The sequence below is a fragment of the Sorex araneus genome, chromosome 1 (genome assembly GCF_027595985.1).
Source record: "Sorex araneus isolate mSorAra2 chromosome 1, mSorAra2.pri, whole genome shotgun sequence".
Lineage (NCBI taxonomy): Eukaryota > Metazoa > Chordata > Mammalia > Eulipotyphla > Soricidae > Sorex > Sorex araneus.
In genome coordinates, this window is record NC_073302.1 from 333,041,251 (window position 1) to 333,060,929 (window position 19,679).

A 19,679-nucleotide genomic window follows, 5' to 3' on the forward strand; every position below is an offset into this window, starting at 1 on the left:
AGAATTGTATAACCGACATAATCCTGAGAACTATGTAACCCTCCACATGGTGACTCAATAAAATTTAAAAAAAAAATAGAATTTTATACAGCTGCAAGGTAATGATGAAATAATGCTTCCCGGAATAAATAAAATAAATAATAAATAAATAAAACTTTATGTAACTGGAAGATATGTTAAGTAAATCAGAAGAGGGATGTTCGCATTTATCTAGAAAGGAGTATATTGAAGAAATGACACATAGTGGTATAGAGAAAAAATGACAAGAGAATAGGTTTCAAAGATGGGCAAATTCTTAGCATTATAGTACAGAAATGAGAAGACTAGTGAAAGAAAGAAATGGAGGAGAAAAGTAGATGTCAGTGCTAGAACATTCTAACACCACACCCCAACCAGACCAAAGTACCCACTCCCATCCACCACTGCGTCAGGGGTCCCTAACACACACACAGCCCACCATATCTCTCCATTATGGTAAACTGAGTTCTGAACAATAGTTCACAAATTCTTTTGTTTTGGGCAATTTGTTTTTACCTTACTGTGATTCTTTGTATCCCATATATAAGAGAACTATGTGTCCCTCTCCTTCTGGTTGACTTCACTCAACATTATGCCCTCTAGTTCCATTCACAGAAGGACAACTTGCATGATTTGCATGATTTTATCTTTTTGTATTTTTCCATTGAGAATATATTTCATTGGATATACTACATATTTCAACAGACATATTAAAAGTGCTCTACATTAGTGATCCTCAGAGAAGTGCCAATTAATATAACACTAAACTATCATTTCATACCAGTGAGATGACACACATCAAAAAGAACAAAATAACCACTGTTAGCATGGATATGAAGAAAAAGAAATTCTCCTCCACTGTTGGTGAAAATGTTGCCGAGTTCAACCATTCTGGAAAACAATATGGACACATCTCATAAAACCAAGATTCAAGCTTGCACATGATCCAGAAGTTCCATTTTTGGGAAACTAACTTAAGGGCCCAAAACCTCTATTCATAAAAGACATTTGCACTCCTATGTTCATTGCAACATTACTCATGATAGTCAAAATACAGAAAAAAATCCAAGTTTACAAGAACAGATGACTGGATCAAGGTAATATCTTTAGCAATATTACAACATATTTTAGGTATACATTGATAAAATAATTTTTAATATATAATACCAAATGGAACTTTTAAATAACTGAACACATAGTCCTTTAAATTTACCATAACCTTTTAAAATTTTTCTTTGTTTTTTAAATTTTATTTACACACTATGGTTTACAAAGTTGTTTATAATACAGTTGTTACAGGCATTCAATGTTCCAACATCAATCCCATCATCAGTGTGACCTTCCCTCCACCATTGTCCCCATTTTCCCATTTTCCCAACCCCCACAAGCCTCTCCTCCTGGAAGGCACAAAACTTCATATTGCTTGTTACAACTCAATGGCTAAAATACCATGACCTTTTAATTGGACTATCTTTGCGTCTTTACTGGTTAGCACAAACCTGCACCATATCACACCTAACCCTCATCACTAACATAGTTATTGCAACCTCCTTCTTGTGCCCAAACAAATCCATCTCCTGACTTTCCTCAAAACCTCTAGGCTTGGACAAATGCATGCTGTCCTCATCATTTAATCCTGGCTTCCTCCAATGACCCTGTATCTCTTTACACAATTATTTAACGACTCTGGGTCCTACTCCTTAGCTTTTAAAAATGAACCATAGTGTACATTCAGAGTACCAACACCAACTGCTTTGTCATTCAAGGAAAGTTGCATTGCTTATAAGCATTTATTTGTATCACTGTATCACTGTCATTCCATTGCTCATTGATTTGCTCGACCTGGCACCCGTAACGTCTCCATTGTGAGACTTGTTGTTACTGCTTTTGGCATATCAAATATGCCATGGTTAGCTTGCCAGGCTCTGCCGTGAGGGCAGGATAGTCTTGGTAGTTTGCTGGGCTCTCTGAGAGGGATGGAGAAATCGAACCAGGTCAGCCGCATGCAAGGGAAATGCCCTACCCACTGTGATGCATTTATTTAGCTATAATAACTTAGTTATTCAATGATAAGAATTTAGCGCAGCTTAAAAATATTTACCTTCATGGCATATTGGAGAAAAATTTCTGTATACTACAGAAAACAGCAGCTGAACACCAAGAATAAAATAGAAGACTAATATTGTAGGTCATAATTTTCTACCAAAATGGACAGTTATAGCTATTATTAACTTCTTGGTGGTGACTCTAAAATTAAATGTATCATGATTATGTAAATAGCTTGAGAAGCACAAAGTCTAATTTATTAAAAATAACAAACTGAGAATATTAATTAAATATAAACATTTAAAGGAATAAAAACAGAAATTAACAAGAAGAGATTAGCAGAATTAATTAGAAACATCATGCACACCAAATGTTTATAAAAATTCACAATAAAAATTCATGGAATGACAAGGTAAATTTAGAGGAAAAAAAGGATGAATAAAGAGAAACCATGTAAACACAAATGACTATATAAAAAGGAAACTTTAGAAAAAATAAAATTAGTAGTGATAAAAAATATTACAAAATGACCAAATGACCACTCACCCAGGAATACAATATACAGTATAAAGACCGAGAGCTGAAGAAGAAACACTTTGCATTTAAGTAGCTGGGAACTTTGTTCCCCTTCTCAGCAGCTGATAAAATTATCAGACATAAAATTCTGAACAACATGAACTATGTAAAGATCTACTCAAAATTCACAAAATGCACATTCTTTTCAAGCACCATGAATCATTCAACAAGACAAACTATATCTTGAGCCATAAAACAATCCAATGATTTTATGAGTTAAAATTATATGCAAAAAGAATCAAAACTAGAAACTAGTAATAGACAAGAAAATCTCTAAATATTTGAAAAACAAACTGCTCTACTTTTCCAAACAATTGGAAAAGACCTCAAAACAGCTCTACGGCAAATCAGAGACCTACTGGATTCCAAGAGGAATAACATAAGAATCATTGGAGTTCCCGAAGGACAGGGAGGCAACCCTAATGAGAAAGCCACAGTTAGAGAAATCATTGCTGAAAGGTTCCCAGAGCTGGATAATGAAGACAATCAGATCCTAGGAGCCCAAAAGGTGCCATTCTAGAAGAGACTCTAATAAAAAGACTCCAAGACATATCATAGTCAGAATGATGGATCCCATGGATAGGGACACAATACTGCAAGCAACAAGGTCAAAAAAAGAAATCACATATAAAGGAGCACCCCTTAGATTCACAGCAGACTTATCAGAGGAAACCCTCCAAGCCAGAAGACAATGGTGGGATATAGTGAAAAAACTCAATGAAATGAATGCCTCACCATGAACACTCTATCCAGCTAAGCTCTCACTCAAACTCAAAGGAAACAAACACAATTTCATGGACAAACATCTCAGGAACTTCATAGACTCAAAACAAAACTTAAAAGAAGGACTTAAGGGGCTCCTGTAAGAAATGAAAAACCCCTACAAGCATTACAAACCCCTACAGAAAGATGGCACAAAACTCCATGACAATAATCTCTCTCAATGTCAATGGTCAATCTCTCTCAAAGCACCCATCAAGAGACACAGAGTGGCAAAATGGATTCAGAAACTGAACCCAGCATTCTACTGCCTACAAGAAACATATGAATGGTTAGAGTAAACACAGACTCAAAGTCAAAAAATGGAAAACAATCCTTCAAGCAAACAACTACCTCAAAAAAGCCGGGGTGGCCATACTAGTATCAGACAACATAGATTTCAGGTTGAAAAAGATTAGAAGAGACAGCGAAAACCATTTCTTACTAATCAAGGGATACATACAGCAGGAAGAACTCACACTCCTACACATATATGCACCTAAAGAGGGACCAATGCAAAATTTAAAACAACTAACAGATTTTAGAGAGGACATCACTAGCAACACAATACACGTTGGAGACTTCAACACCGCCTTATCACCTCTGGATAGTTCAACAAGAACAAAAACTCAGCAAGAAAACACTAGCCTTGAAGGAAGAAATAGGAGAGAGAGGGCTAATAGATCTATTCGGGGCTTTGCATCCCCATTAAAAAGATTACACATTCTTCTCCAGTGCACACAGAACATTCTCCAAAATAGATCAGGAGCTGGGCCAAATAGCATACCTCCATAGAATCAGGAACATAGAAATTATATCAACTATCTTCTCAGACCATGATGCACTGAAGATAGAAGTTAATCATGCACAGATGCAGAGAACCAAACCATACACCTAGAAATTAAACAACTCAGTGTTGAACAATGAGTGGGTCAGGGAGGAAATCAAGGAAGAAATCAAAGGTACTCAGACCAATGGAACAGAGTGGAATATCCCTACACATAACCCCAAATGTATGATCACTTAATATTTGATAAAGGGGCAAGAAATGTGAAGTGGAGCAAGGAAAGCTTCTTCAACAAATGGTGCTGGCATAACTGGACAACCACATGCAAAAGAATGGGCTTAGATAGACCTCGACTTGACACCATGCACAAAAATCAGATCAAATGGATTAAAGACCTCAACATCAGACCACAATCCATAAGGTATATCAAAGACAAGGTTGGCAAAACCCTTCACGATATTGAAGCTAAAGGTATCTTCAAAGATGACATGGAACTAAGCAATCTAGTAGAAACAGAGATCAACAAATGGGACTATATTAAACTAAGAAGCTTCTGCACTGCAAAAGATACAGTGACCAGAATTCAAAGGCAATCTACAGAATGGGAAAGGATATTCACCCAATATCCATCCGATAAAGGGTTGATATCAAAGTTATATAAAGCACTGGTTGAACCCTACAAGTTCAAAGAAGAAAACATCCAACCCCATCAGAAAATGGGCCAAAGAAATGAACCGAAACTTTTCCAAGGAAGAGATACGAATGGCCAAAAGGCACATGAAAAAATGCTCTGCATCACTGATCATCAGGAAAATGCAAATCAAAACAACCATTAGATACCACCTCACACCACAGAGAATGGCACACATCCAAAAGAACAAAAGCAACCACTGTTGGAGAGGATGTGGAGAGAAAGGGACCCTCCTGCACTGCTGGTGGGAATGCCAACTGGTCCAGTCCCTTTGGAAAACAATATGGACGCTTCTCAAAAAATTAGAAATCGGGTTTCCATTTGATCCAGCTATACCACTTCTGTGAATATGCCCTGGAGAAACAAAAAGTATAGTCTAAATGACATCTGCACTTATATGTTCATTGCGGCACTGTTTACAATAGCCAGAACCTGGAAAAAACCCAAGTTCCCAAGAACAGATTACTGGTTAAAGAAACTCTAGTACATCTATACAATGGAATACTATGCAGCTGTTAGAAAAGATGAAGTCATAAACTTTGCATATAAGTGGATCCACATGGAAAGTATCGTGCTAAGTGAAATGAGTCAGAAAGAGAGGGACAGACATAGAAAGATTGCACTCATCTGTGGAATATAAAATAACAGAGTAGGAGACTAATACCCAAGAATAGTAGTATACACTACCAGGAGGTTGACTCCATAGTTTGGAACTTGGCCACACACTGGGGGAAAGTCATACCAAATGGAGAAGGGAACACCAAGTAAATTGTGAGTGGAGGTCCCAAGTGGTAAGGGAAATGCGCGCTGAAAGTGGACTAGTGTCCGAGCATGATGGCTACTCAATACCACTATTGCAGACCACAACACCCAAAAGGAGAGAGAAAGAACAAATTGGAATGCCCCGACACAGAGGTGGGGTGGGAAGGGGGGATGGGATTCGGGGCGTGGGAGGGATACTGGGTTCATTGGTGGTGGAGAATGGACACTGGTGGAGGGATGGGCTCCCGAACACTGCATGAGGGAAAAACAAGCACGAAATGTTTGAATCTGTAACTGTACCCTCACTGTGATTCACTAATTTAAAAATTTTTTTAAAAAAAGAAAAAAGAATAAATCAAAGGAACTCTGGAAACAAATGAGAATGAAGACATAAGCGACCAGAACTTGTGGGACACAGTTAAAGCTGTGTTAAGGGGAAAATTTATAGCTCTGCAAGCATATCTCAGGAAGGAAGAAAAGACCCACATAAATAACCTGACCTCACAGCTCAAGACCTTAGAAAAGAACCAACAAAAGGAGCCCAAACCAGGAAGAAGGAAAGAAATAATAAAACTTAGAGCAGAAATCAATGATATGGAAACCCAAAAGACAATCCAAAAGATCTATGAATCTAAGAGCTGGTTATAGGATTGATAAACCACCAAAGAAAGAGGGAGAGAACTCTAATAAACTAGATCAGAAATTAAAGGGAGGGACATCACAACAAAAAAACAAAGAAATTCAAAAGATCATCAGAGACTGCTTTGAAAGTCTGTACATCACAAAACAAGAGATTCTAGAAAAATGGATAAATTCCTGGATTCATATAGCATCCCAAGGCTGAACCAAGAAGATTTGGAATACGTGAATAGACCAATTACTATCAAGGAATTTGAAACTATAATCAAAAGTCTCCCCAGAAACAAAAGTCCAGGTCCAGATGGATTCACTAGCGAATTCTTCCAAACATTTAAAGAGGACGTGTTGCCAGTTGTTTTTAAGCTTTTCCAGGAAATAGAGGAAACAGAAACACTCCCAAACAGTTTCTATGAGGCACATATCACCCTAATACCAAAAGCAAACAGATACCACAAAAAAAGAAAACTACAGGCCAATATCTCTGATGAACACAGATGTGAAGATCCTCAACAAAATATTAGCGAAGAGAATCCAGCAACCCATCAAAGAGATCTTACACCATGACCAAGTGGGATTAATCCCGGCGGTGCAAGAATGGTTCAACATTTGGAAGTCAAGCAACATAATCTACCATATCAACACAAGAAAAGATAAAAACCATACGATCATATCAATAGATGCAGTGAAAACATTTGACAGGATCCAGCACCTATTCATGATGAAAACACTCACCAAAATGGGCATAGAAGGGAACTTCCTCAATATAGTCAAAGCCATCTACCACAAGCCTATAGCAAGCATTATCCTCAATGGGGAAAAACTAAGGGCCTTCCCTCTAAGATCAGGTACAAGGCATGGATGCCCAATCTCACCACTTCTGTTCAGTCTAGTACTGGAAGTACTTGCAATAGCGATTAGGCAAGAAAAAGACATTAAGAACATCCATATAGGAAAGGAAGAAATCAAGTTCTCACTATTCTCAGATGACATGATACTATATTTAGAGAACCCCAAAGCCTCTACCAAGAAACTCCTAGAAACAATAGACTTGTATAGTAAAGTCGCAGGCTATAAAATCAATATCAAAAAGTCCATGGCTTTCCTATATGCAAATAATGAGAGAGAAGAAAGTGATATGAAAAAAGCAACCCCATTCACAATCATGCCTCAGAAAATCAAGTACCTTGGAATCAACTTAACTAAGAAGGTGAAGGACCTGTACAGAGAAAATTACAAAACGTTACTTCACGAAGTAAAAGAGGACATAAGGAAATGGAAGCAGATCTCCTGTTCATGGATTGGGAGAATTAACACTGTTAAAATGGCAATACTTCTGAAAGCATTAAACAGATTCAATGTGATCCCTATAAGGATACCCATGACATTCTTCTAGGAAGTGGACTAAACACTCCTGAAATTCGTATGGAACAACAAACCCCAGGAATAGCTAAAGCAATTTTGGGGAAAAAGAAGATGGGAGGCATCACCTTCCCCAACCTCAAGCTCTACTACAAAGTGGTAATAATTAAAACTGCATGACACTGGAACAAAGGCAGAGCAGTAAACAAATGGAACAGGGTAGAATACCCTTACACACACCCTCAAATATATGATCATCTAATCTTTGATAAGGGAGCAAGAAATTTAAAGTGGAGCAAGGAAAGCCTCTATAACATATGGTGCTGGCAACACTGGACAGCTACATGCAAAATAATGGGCTCAGACTTACACCTAACACCATGCACAAAAGTCATATCAAAATGGGTTAAAGACCTCAACATTAGACCAGAATCCATAAGGTACATTGAAGGCAAGTTCAGCAAAACCCTCCACGACATTGAAGCTACAGGTATCTTCAAAGAGGACTTGCCACTGACCAGGCAAGTTGAAACAGATATAAACAAATGGGACTATCTTAAACTGAGAAGCTTTTTAACCTCAAAAGACACAGCGACCAGAATACAAAGACAGTCTACAGAATGGGAAATGATATTCACCCAATACCCATCCAATAAAGGGTTGATATCAAGGATTTACAAGGCACTGGTTCAACTCCACAAGAAGAAAACTGCCGACCCGATTAAAAAATGGGATGATGAAATAAACAGAAAATTCCCCAAAGAATAAATCCAAATATCTGAAAGGCACATGAAAAAATGCTCCTCATCACTAATCATCAGGGAGATGCAGATCAAAGCAACAATGAGATACCATCTCACACACCACAGAGACTGGCCCACATCCAAAAGAACAAAAGCGACCGGTGTTAGCGTGGATTTGGGGAGAAAGGGACGCTCCTTCACTGCTCATAGAAATGCTGTTTCAGCCCTTTTGGAAAACAGTACGGACGCTTCTCAAAAAATTAGAAATTGAGCTCCCATGTGACCCCGAAATACCACTTCTGCAAATATATCCCGAGGTTGCAAAAAAGCACGGTAGAAATGACATCTGCACCTATATGTTCATTGCAGCACTGTTCACAGTAGCCAGAATCTGGAAAAAACCCGAGTGTCCGAAAACAGATGACTGGTTAAAGAAACTTTGGTATATCTACACAATGGAATACTATGCAGTTGTTAGAAAAGATGAAGTCATGAAATTTGCATATAGGTAGATCAACATGGAAAGTATCACGTTAAGTGAAATGAGTCAGAAAGACACAGACAGACATAGAAAGATTGCACTCATTTGTGGAATCTAGACAGAATGGGAGACTAACACCCAAGAATAGTGGAGATAAGTACCAGGAGGATTACTCCACAGCTTGGAAGCTGGTCTCACATGCTAGGTGAAGAAGCAGCTCTGGTAGAGAAAGGATCACCAAGCAAAGGGTGTTAGGAGGGCCCACTAGGGATGGGAGATATGGGCTGAAAATAGACTATAGACTAACACGATGCCTACTTAATACCTTTATAGCAAACCACACACCCAAAAAAAAGAGAGAGCAAAAGGGAATGCCCTGCCACAGAGGTGAAGTGGGGTGAAGGTGACATGGTGGAGATGGTGGGAGGGATGCTGGGACCATTGGTGGTGGAAAATGAGCACTGGTGGAGGGATGGGTACTCGATCATTGTATGACTTAAACATAAGCATGAAAACTTGTAAGTCTGTAACTTTATCTCATGGTGATTCACTAATAAAAAAATAAATTAAAAAATAAAACACACATACAGTGTGTGTGGGGGGGGTGAGGAGAGAGAGACAAACAGAGACAGAGAGAGAGAAAGAAAGAGAGAAGTACTTGAAAGTAATGGAAGATTCTACCAGAAAAGGCCTCAGAAAGCACAACATATTTTTGGGGAAAAGTCCTAGTATCCTGTGATTTAGGGGCCATGATGACCCAGAGCCACCACCGTGCAGAAATGACTGATGAGGGGAGCCTAAACACAATTATAGCTGTGGGCTGAGATATTTCCTCCAGCATAACACCAGCCCTTGATCCTGATCAAGGTGAAAAAAGAAGTCAGGGCATAGATGCCAAGTCCCAACCTCTTCCATAAGGCTGACAATAACCTTTCTAAGAACAAGTCCTCCCCTGCAAGCCAGCTGCATCCTCTACCTTGGTATGCAAAGCCTGAGGAAGTGATCTTCCATTTGGTTTTTCTCTCTGTTCACATTCAGAAGAAGGGTAATATTTTCTATATCACTTCAGTTTTTTGTGTTTCAAGCACCAGAATTTGTCTACTTTAGACTAAAGCTATTTTCTTTTTATACCAAGTCCACACAATTCAAGCATTGTTCTAAAAATTCTGGAGATATAGCACAGCAGGTAAGGTGCTTGCCTTGTATGTAGTCAACCTAATCGAAGTTTAATCACTGGCATTGCATATAATCTCCTGAGCACGACCAAGAGTGATCCCTGGGCACAGAGGCAAGAATAAACCCGAGAAGTACTGGGTATAATCCCAAAACAACATATGTATATATGCATATATATAATATATCATATATATAATTTTCAAAGCAGAATATCTGAAAAATATCATCATCACCAATAATTTCCTCTGAGGGGGGGAAACATAAATGATAAATGCTTTGACAGTATTTACTTCTATATTACTTCTCTAATAACCAACTATAAAGAACTTTGTAAATTATGGTGCCCTAAATTTAAAAAAAATAAAAATTAAATAAAATTAAAAAAACATTGTACAGAAATTTTTTAAAAAGGAAAGATGAAACTATGTGATTTTCTGCTACAGGAATGGATGTGTAGGATATCATGCTGAGTGGAGTTAGAAGAAGAGGGACATATGTAGAATGATCTCCCTTGTATATGGAATATACAGAAATATAGTAAGGAGTCAACAAATAGGCAAAGGCAACAGAAATTAAGAACTTTCCTTTAGTGGGAAGTATTACACTGTACGAGAAATGGGGGAGGGGAATAGGAAAACACTTGGACAATGGTGGAGTGTAGCTGACAGTCCGATAGAGGGGCTGCTGCTGGAATGTTTTATGCATGAATCTCTGCCATTATAAATATTCTAGAGTTCCTATAATAAAATTTTTCTAAAGATAGCATAATTATTCTCACAATTAAAAATATAAGTTTTAATGGTTGTTATAAAATATTCTCGTATAGTATATATTCTCGAGTAACTATTTAAAAACTATCATTTTAATTGTATCAGCCTATTATCAGATAATTTGTTTAATTCTATCCTTTACACTATTATAAATAATGATGTGTCCTGATTTAACCTTAATAAAAATTTTTATATATTAATATGTATTTTAATCTAATAAAATGCCCTCCTTAAGGTTTTTATTTTTTTTTTAATTTTTTTTAAAAAACATTGACTCCTTGGGGATTTTCTATTTGGGTCCCTTTTAGCTGGCACCCTTCGGACTCCTTGGATCTGGATGTCCGCATTCTCTAGCTCTGGGAATTTTTTAGCAATGATGTCTTTAATTGTGTTTTTTTCATTGGGATTGGTTCCGTGTGGTTCCGGCACTCCCATGATTCTTATGTTGTTTCTCCTGAGGTCATCTCCTAGGACTCTAATTCGATCTAGAGCCATTTTGAGGTCTTTTGCCATTATTTGTTGTTCCCTATATGCTTTGTGCAGCTCATCTTCAAGCTCATTAATTCTGTCTTCGACTGTAGTCATTCTACAATTGAGGGCTCCTACAGAGTTTTGTATTTCATCTACTGATTCTTTTAGTTGTATGACTTCTGTTCGTAGCTTTGAAATTTCTGCTCTCATTTCTTCCTGGATTATCTTGGTGGAGCATTCCAATGCTGCATCCATATCCTCCCTTAATTTATTGGAAGTTCGTTCCATAGTTGCTTTGAGTTCGTGAACCATCCTCACAATTTCCTCTCTGAATTCTTTATCCGAGAGGAGGTTGTATTTCTGGGATGTTGCAGCTGAGGTTAGTGAGATATTTTCTTGGATCTCTCCTGGTGGTGGGGATTTTCGCTGTTTCTTCATGTTGTTATGGGCTTTACTATCCAGTGCTCTCCTTAGCTGCAGAGTGGGGAGTGGTTGGGAACTGATGGCATCGGCTGAAAGGTGCCAGGCGGTGGTGGGGGCGTCAGGGTGAGCCCCAAACCGCGGCAGGCAGGGGGTGGGGAAGGGGCTTCTCCGCGCTGGGCAGGGTCTCCAAGGGATTTCCTGCAGAGTGGGGAGTGGTCGGGAAGGTGGCGGCCAAAAGGTGCCAGGTGGGGATGGGGGCGTCAGAGCGAGCCCCAAACCACAGCGGGCAGTGGGCAGGGAAGGGGCTTCTCTGTGCTGGGCAGGGTCTCCAAGGGATTTCCTGCAGAGTGGGAAGTCTCCTTAAGGTTTTTAGATTTAATACTTAGCCTTTCACTTTGTGGCTGTGAGACATATCATAAGACACTCCCTATCCATTTTCCATAAAATCATAGAGGGATATATATATACATACATATATATAAATATAAATATATATATATATATGCCTCTCGGAGAGCCCGGCAAGCTACCAAGAGTATCCTGCCTGCATGGCAGAGCCTGTCAAGCTCCCTGTGGCATATTTGATATGCCAAAAATAGTAACAATAATAGGTCTCATTCCCCTGACCTTGAAAGAGCCTCTAATCGTGGGAAAGATGAGTAAGGAGAGGCTGCTAAAATCTCAGGGCTGGGACAAATGGAGATGTTACTGGTGCCCACTCGAGTAAATTGATGAACAAAAGGATGACAGTGATACAGTGATTTCACTTATGTGGTCTAATGACTTAAAGGGGATCTGATTGATTCTGAATGAATTATTATATAATTGGTTGACTAAAACACACTTTTATATCTATAATTTATATTATACCATATCATTTGCTAATTTTCATGAATTCTGTAACTAGTTTGTGGGTAGACAGTATGGACATTAGTGAGTTCATTAAACATAGAAGGGAGACAAGCATACTCTGTACTACTAATATCTTTTTTTTTTCTTATTTACCATAAACGTACTCATAATGCAAAGAGGTTCAGCCATGAACTTGTAAATAAATGTTTTTGAACATTGGTACCTCTTGATATTCCTTTAGAGAATGTCTAGGCCTGGAGAGCATTATGCTTAGTAAGGCAGGTCAAACATCAAACATCAGGAAAAACAAAACAAAACAAAATAAACTTTAAAACTATACAACCAAATAAGTGACCATAAGGGGAAAGATGTGGTAGGTTAATAGAATGAAAGAGGGGAGATGAATTTTTAGTGGTGAACATAATGAGCACCTGAAACTTCATAATATTGCAATGAATGCTAACTTCAATTTTTAAAATGTTTAAATTGCCAAAGATGTCCAGAAATTTACAGAATTTAAGTCATAAAATATTAACTACTTGTGAACCATGAGGGAGCCTATTCAAAGGAGTTTATTTCCAGATACAGTGGAGAACCCATAGTCCCACAACCTGAGAAAACTAAAAAATCCAGGGTTTAGACTGACAGGCAACTGACATTCAATAAATGTTAACAAAATAAATAACCCTCCAAGGCAACTCAGCCTCTCTGCACTGGCCTCCTGATTCAGTTCACATTCCTTGCCTGTTTTCTGGTAAGTTGTTCGGACCCCAGACCTCTCTCCATATCCAAAATGAACCCTGTGCAACATTCATCCTGCGTGGCCTGGTCCATGTCCCAGTCTGACTTGGTTTGGCCCTAAAGACTTCCATGGTTCTGGCACCCCCCCCCCCCAACCACACCACCAGCTGTAAGCTCAGCTGTGTTTTGTCCTTGGGCTGTTTCACCCGGTTAGTCCTTACGCTCTACTCTGAACTGACAGCCTTCTGCCCAACAATTACATATCACTTTAAGCTCGTATGTTTGAATGTTTAGGCTCAAACTCATGAAGCACATTTGAAAGATTTTTTCCTAAGTTGGAAATTCTTTTTAAGACAATCAGTTGATCAGAAACATGCATATATTTTTTTCCTGGTTTTGCTGTATATTTAATAGTACTGCATGAAAATAGGATTTTAGTCTTCCTTCTTTAATCACTGGAACCACATTTCCTGCCCATATCTGCCTATATTTTTTGTCTTTAGTAAGATGAATATGATTTAGCACTTACATAATTGGAAGAGAGATTTTATATCAATAAATATCGTAGCTGTCTTAAATTCCTTTTTGAAAAAGTCATGATATAAATAAATTGTTCAGAGTGGTTTATCATTAAACACTCATGAGAATGTGGAAAGCATAGTTCTTTATAGTTTCTCAAGAATTACAATCTCAGGCCAACAAAATAATATAGAGGCTACAAACATTTGCTTGCACGTGGCCGAATGGTGCTCAATCCCAGAGCATGTATGGTCCCCTAACCAATGCCAGGAGTGATCCCTAAGCAGAGTCAGGAGTAAGCCCTAAATACCATCAGATGTTTCCCATGAAAACAAAATAAAAGCAAGGAATTAAAATCTCTTAAACACTTTAAGCACACTTCCTACTCCTCTGACCCTAAGCAGTCTTAGGCTTCCAATGCTTCAACTAAACTTATAAAGTCTCTTCAAAGACCTGCAGAATTTATTTCAGCTTCCATTCTCCGTATAACTTTCATTTTAATTTATTTTTAAGTTGCATTATCAAGATATAATTTACATATCAAACAATTCAGCATTTAAAGTTTCCAAGTCTGTTTCCCTCTATCTTCACAGAGCTATACAATGATCACCCTAACTCTCGAGCATTTCCTCTTCCCTGGAAGGAGCATTGTGTTTACTGGCTGCCACTCCCCATCCTCGTCACCCCTCCACTTTAAGTCCTAGAAAACCAATAATCTAGCTTCTGTGTCTATAGATTTTTAAATCTGGACATTTCATAGAAATGTTATAATAAAATCTATTGTCTTTTACAGTTGGCTTCCTTCAACCTGCACAATATTCACAAGGGACACTTTTGTTGTAGTCTGTATCTGTATGCTGTTTGTTTCTGTATCTGTACTTTTTTACTTTCTGTGAATGGATAATTTCCCATGTCATTTTTATTTTACAGTCCAATTCCTGATGAATATTTAGATCATAGTCACTTCACTAATGAGAATATATGTGTGAAGATATATTCTCATTTCTCTTGGCCTGTACCTAGGAGTGGAATTGTGGGTCACATGATAACTATGTTGTTAAACAATTTCAGAAGCTTCCAGCCTGCTTCTGCTTTTAATCCATTCAAAACCTTTATGATATCATATGATCCAGCCATAAAGAAAATTGGAGCACAACAGATACCTGTAAAAACGTCAACATTGTCTTCAAGGATAAACTACCTTTACTTAAATAATTATCAACCAGACTTCAATATCTGACCTGAATGCTTAAGGTACATAGAGGAAAATGTAGGCAGAACCCTCCATGACATTGAAGCTAAAAGCATCTTTAAGGATGAAATACCATTGACCAAGCAAGTGGAAACAAACATAAACAAATGGGAACTACATCAATCTAAGAAGCTTCTGCACTTCAAAAGAAACAGTGACCAAAATACAGAAAGACCCCACAGAATGAGAAAGAATATTTACCCAATACCCATCAGATAAGGGATTAATATCCAGGATATACAAGACACTATTAGAATTATATAAGAAAAAACCTCCAACCCCACCAAAAAATGGGGAGAAGAAATGTACAACTGTTTGCTCAAAAAAGAAATATAAATGACCAAAAGGCACATAAAAAATGCTCCACATCACTAATCATCAGGGAGATGCAAACCAAACAACAATGAGATATCATCTCACACCACAGAGACTGGCACACATTCAAAAGAACAAAAGAAAGCAGTGCTAGCATGGATGTAGGGGAAAAGGGACACTCTTTCACTGTTGGTGGGAATGCCAACTGGTCCAGCCCTTTTGGAAAACAATATGGACAGTCCTTCAAAAACTGGAAATTGAGCTTCCATTTGACCCTGCAATACCACTTCTGGGAATATATCCCGAGGTTGCAAAAAAGCACAGTAGAAATGACATCAGTATCTATATGTTCATTGTAGCACTGTTCACAATAGCCAAAATCTGGAAACAACCCAAGTGCCTGAAAACAGACAACTGGTTAAAGAAACTTTGCTACATCTACACAATGGGATAGTATGCAGCTGTTAGGAGAGATGAAATTTGCTTATGAGTGGATAGACATGGAGAGTATCATGCTAAGTGAAATGAGTCAGAAAGAGAGGGACAGACATAGAAGGACTGTACTCATTTGTGGAGTATAAAATAACATCACATGAGATTGACACCCAAAGACAGTAGATACAAGGACCAGGAAGATTGCTCCATAGTTGGAAGCATGCCTCATGAGCGGGCAGGGAGAGGACAGCTGGAATAGAGAAGGGATCACTAAGAAAACGATGGTTGGAGGAATTGGTCAGGATGGGAGATGTGTGCTGAAAGTAGATAAAGGACCAAATATGACAACCTCTCAGTATCTGCATTGCAAACCATAAAGCCCAAACATATAGAGATAGTATGGGGAATATTGTCTGCCATGGAGGCAGTGGGAGGGTGAGAAAAGTGGGGGTATACCGGGGACATTGATGGTGGGGAATGTGCACTGGTGGAGGGATGGGTGTTCGATCATTGTGTGATTGTAACCCAAACATGAAAGCTTGTAACTATATCTCACGGTGAATCAATAAAATTTAAAAAATAATAATAATTATCAACCAAATAAGGTAACCTCTTTAAAGAAATTGCATTTTGTGTGTGTGTGTCTGCTGTACAGTAATTTGCAAACAACTATGCTGACAGATGTGGGAGTACCATAAGCGCTATTTTCACGTGTCTACTCAAAGTCATCAGATGCAGTTATAGTATTCCAGGTTAACCCTCAGGACAGTCTACTGCCATCAAGTCCAGCTGGGGACCATCAGTGGAGCTGGAGTGGTGAGACCAACGTATGTGAAAACAAAGAAACATATCTTGTTAAGCTATGCCTTGCCTAATTTAGGATCACTGACTTCCAAACTTTGCTCCCCAGTCTGACCCTCTATGCTCCAACAAGACTCTGGCACAATCTGATTTTCTGCCATTCTCTAAATATACCAAATATTTCTATGGCTCCACATTTAGCCCAGTACTCCTGCTCTTCTCCACACTACACTCACATTCTGAACCTGAACTTAAATCAATTCTTAATAAATGTTAAAAATACTGCTCAGTCGTAGCCTTCCCTGATCATGTCACCCAGTAGCTACCAGAGTTGACCACCCCTCATAAAACAGGACCAATGGGACAAAGGGAACAGCAGCCACGTGGATGGACAAGAAACTCTTCTTGGATCTTTCTTTCCTATGTATCTCTTTATGGTACTTAAATCTCATTGGTGGAGAAAGGTTAGCAAATTCCCCCACCTTCCAGACTCACTGGAGCTGGGGGGCAGGGAAGAGTAGAAAAGCCTTACTCCTGGGTATACAGCATACACCCCAAGATCCAGAGTTATGATCCTAGGACTGAGGTCACTGAAGTGCCATGGTTCACTTCCTACTGATCTGTACAGATAAGTCAACATATTGGAATAACAAAGGACAATAGAACTGCCAGTCTGAGCTACAAGAGGAGATTATGTTAGGTCTGAAGCCAGGGAAGACACAACTGCATGCTAAACAAGCATTGCTACTGGATTCTGGAGCCTGTGATACACTAAGGGTCTATAAGACAACACAGCTCAGCCTATTCCTCCATTTACACTCTTTCTTTCTCTCTCTCCCTCAAAAAAGTGTGCCATTTTAAGATATAAAATTTACTTACCTTAGTCTCCACTATATTCATAGGATGAGGCACAAGAAAGGCAAGAAAAACATCCAAGACATAAGAAAATCTCTAGAACCAGAGTTAAATGATAAAGATACATGCTAAACAATCTGACAATGAATTCAAAATAGCTGGTTGGTATGTTAAAGGCTCAGAGGAAAAAGTGAACACAATGAGTGATCAGAAGACTAACTTCAGCAGACAGAAATTTGAAGAATCAAATGGATTTGTCAGGAATGGAAAACCCAGGAACTGAAAATGAGAATCCCTTGAATGGACACAGCAGCAGCCTTCTCTCTGCTAAGTCAGTGAAAGTTAATGAAGCTTAAAAATAAGTAAGAGGGCTGGAGCAATAGCACAGCGGGTAGGGCGTTTGCCTTGCACGCGGCCGACCCGGGTTCGATTCCCAGCATCCCATATGGTCCCCTGGGCACCGCCAGGGGTAATTCCTGAGTGCAGAGCCAGGAGCAACCCCTGTGCATCGCCGGGTGTAACCCAAAAAGCAATAAATAAATAAATAAATAAATAAATAAATAAATAAATAAATAAGAAAAGGCTGAAAGAAACTCAGCATCGCAAGTTCTGTAGGACAAACAGTATAACAAAGGAATAACTGTAATTCCTACAATGACAAGGGAAGGGAAAACAAAAACAATTAGAGAAATATTGACTCAGAATTTCCCAAAATAAACACCAAATCACAGATCTAAAAAAATTTTGGAACATGGAAAGTATCATGTTAAGTGAAATGAGTCAGAAAGAAAGGGACAGGCATAGAAAGATTGCACTCATCTGTGGAATATAAAGTAATAGAATGGGAGTCTTACACCCAAGAGTAGTAGAGATAATGACCAGGAGGTCTGCTCCATGGCTTGAAAACCTACCTCACATGCTGGGGGAAAAGGCAGCTCAGATAGAGAAGGGAACACCAAGTAAAGGATGTTGGGAGGACCCATTTGGGTTGAAAGATGTGTGCCAAAAGCTGACTATAGACTGAATACGATGGCCACTCAATACCTCTATTGCAAGCCACAACACCCGAAAGGAGAAAGAATAAAAGGAAATTACCTGATGCTAAGGTGGGGTGGGGTGGTGGGGGATGAGGTGGATGTAGTGGGAAGGATGCTGGGAACATTGGTGAAGGAGAATGGTGACTGGTGGAAGGATGGATAAATGATCACTGTATGACTATAATGAAAACACGAAAGTTTGTCAGTTTATAACTGTACCCCATGGTGATTCACTAACAAAAAAAATTTAGAGAAACCAAGTACAGAAAAATGAAAACAAAACAAAACAAATCCTGGGCATAACAGTATCACTTGCATCACTTGTCATCCCATTGCTCAACGATTTGCTCTAATGGGCGCCAGTAATATCTCCATTCGACTCTGTCACATGCTAGTGTAGCCCAATGCTATCTGCTCACTCCAAGAACACCAAAAGCATCAAATCATTCAGGGTCTTGACAAAGAAGTTTGACCATCTCATAAGTGGGCGACCAGGTGTTCTTTTGACATCCCATGGAATCCAGTCTGTAACGGCTCTAGTCCAGCAGTTGTCTCCAAGTTGCATTGCATTTCTGGCCCATCTGATTTTCGACACTTTGGCATACAAGACAACGTCCTGATTCTCAATCGTTGAAGGAGGTCGGAACTCCAGATTCCTTCTCTTACTTGAGTAAAATGAGATACTCCAAGCATAGCTCCCTCAATTCTCTTTTGGGAGTAACAGATAGCATTCTCATCCTGTTTTCATAGGGCCTAGGTCTCTGAGGTGTATGATAGTGCAGGAAGAATGGTGGAATCAAAAAGATGTGCCTAGAGCCAGAGGTTCTTTGTCCTTTTAACAACCTCGATGCTCTTGAAGGCATTCCATGCTGCTGTCTTCCTCCTGCGCAGTTCAGGTGCCAGGTCATGTTGAGTTCTTCATCATGTTGGGTTCTTGAACCAGATACACATAACTGCTGCATTCAGAGATGTTCATTCCATTGAGAGCAAATGGAACGTCAGGGACTAGTTCGTTTCTCATGAACATTGTCTTCATGAAATTCAGCTACATTCCGACCTTTCCACACTCACAGTTGAAGTTGGCCACCATTCGTGCCACTAGGCTAATGTTTGATGTTACTAAAACGATGTCATCAGTGAAGTGGAGGTGGTGTAGTTGCTAACCGTCTAT

General features: G+C 38.9%; 1 protein-coding gene across 7 annotated transcripts in view; it reads right to left on the bottom strand.

Annotated features, from left to right (window-relative positions):
- CSGALNACT1 (chondroitin sulfate N-acetylgalactosaminyltransferase 1) overlaps positions 1 to 19,679 on the bottom strand; it is a 415,840-nt gene that overhangs the window by 90,119 nt on the left and 306,042 nt on the right. The gene's annotated exons all lie outside the window — the stretch shown is intronic.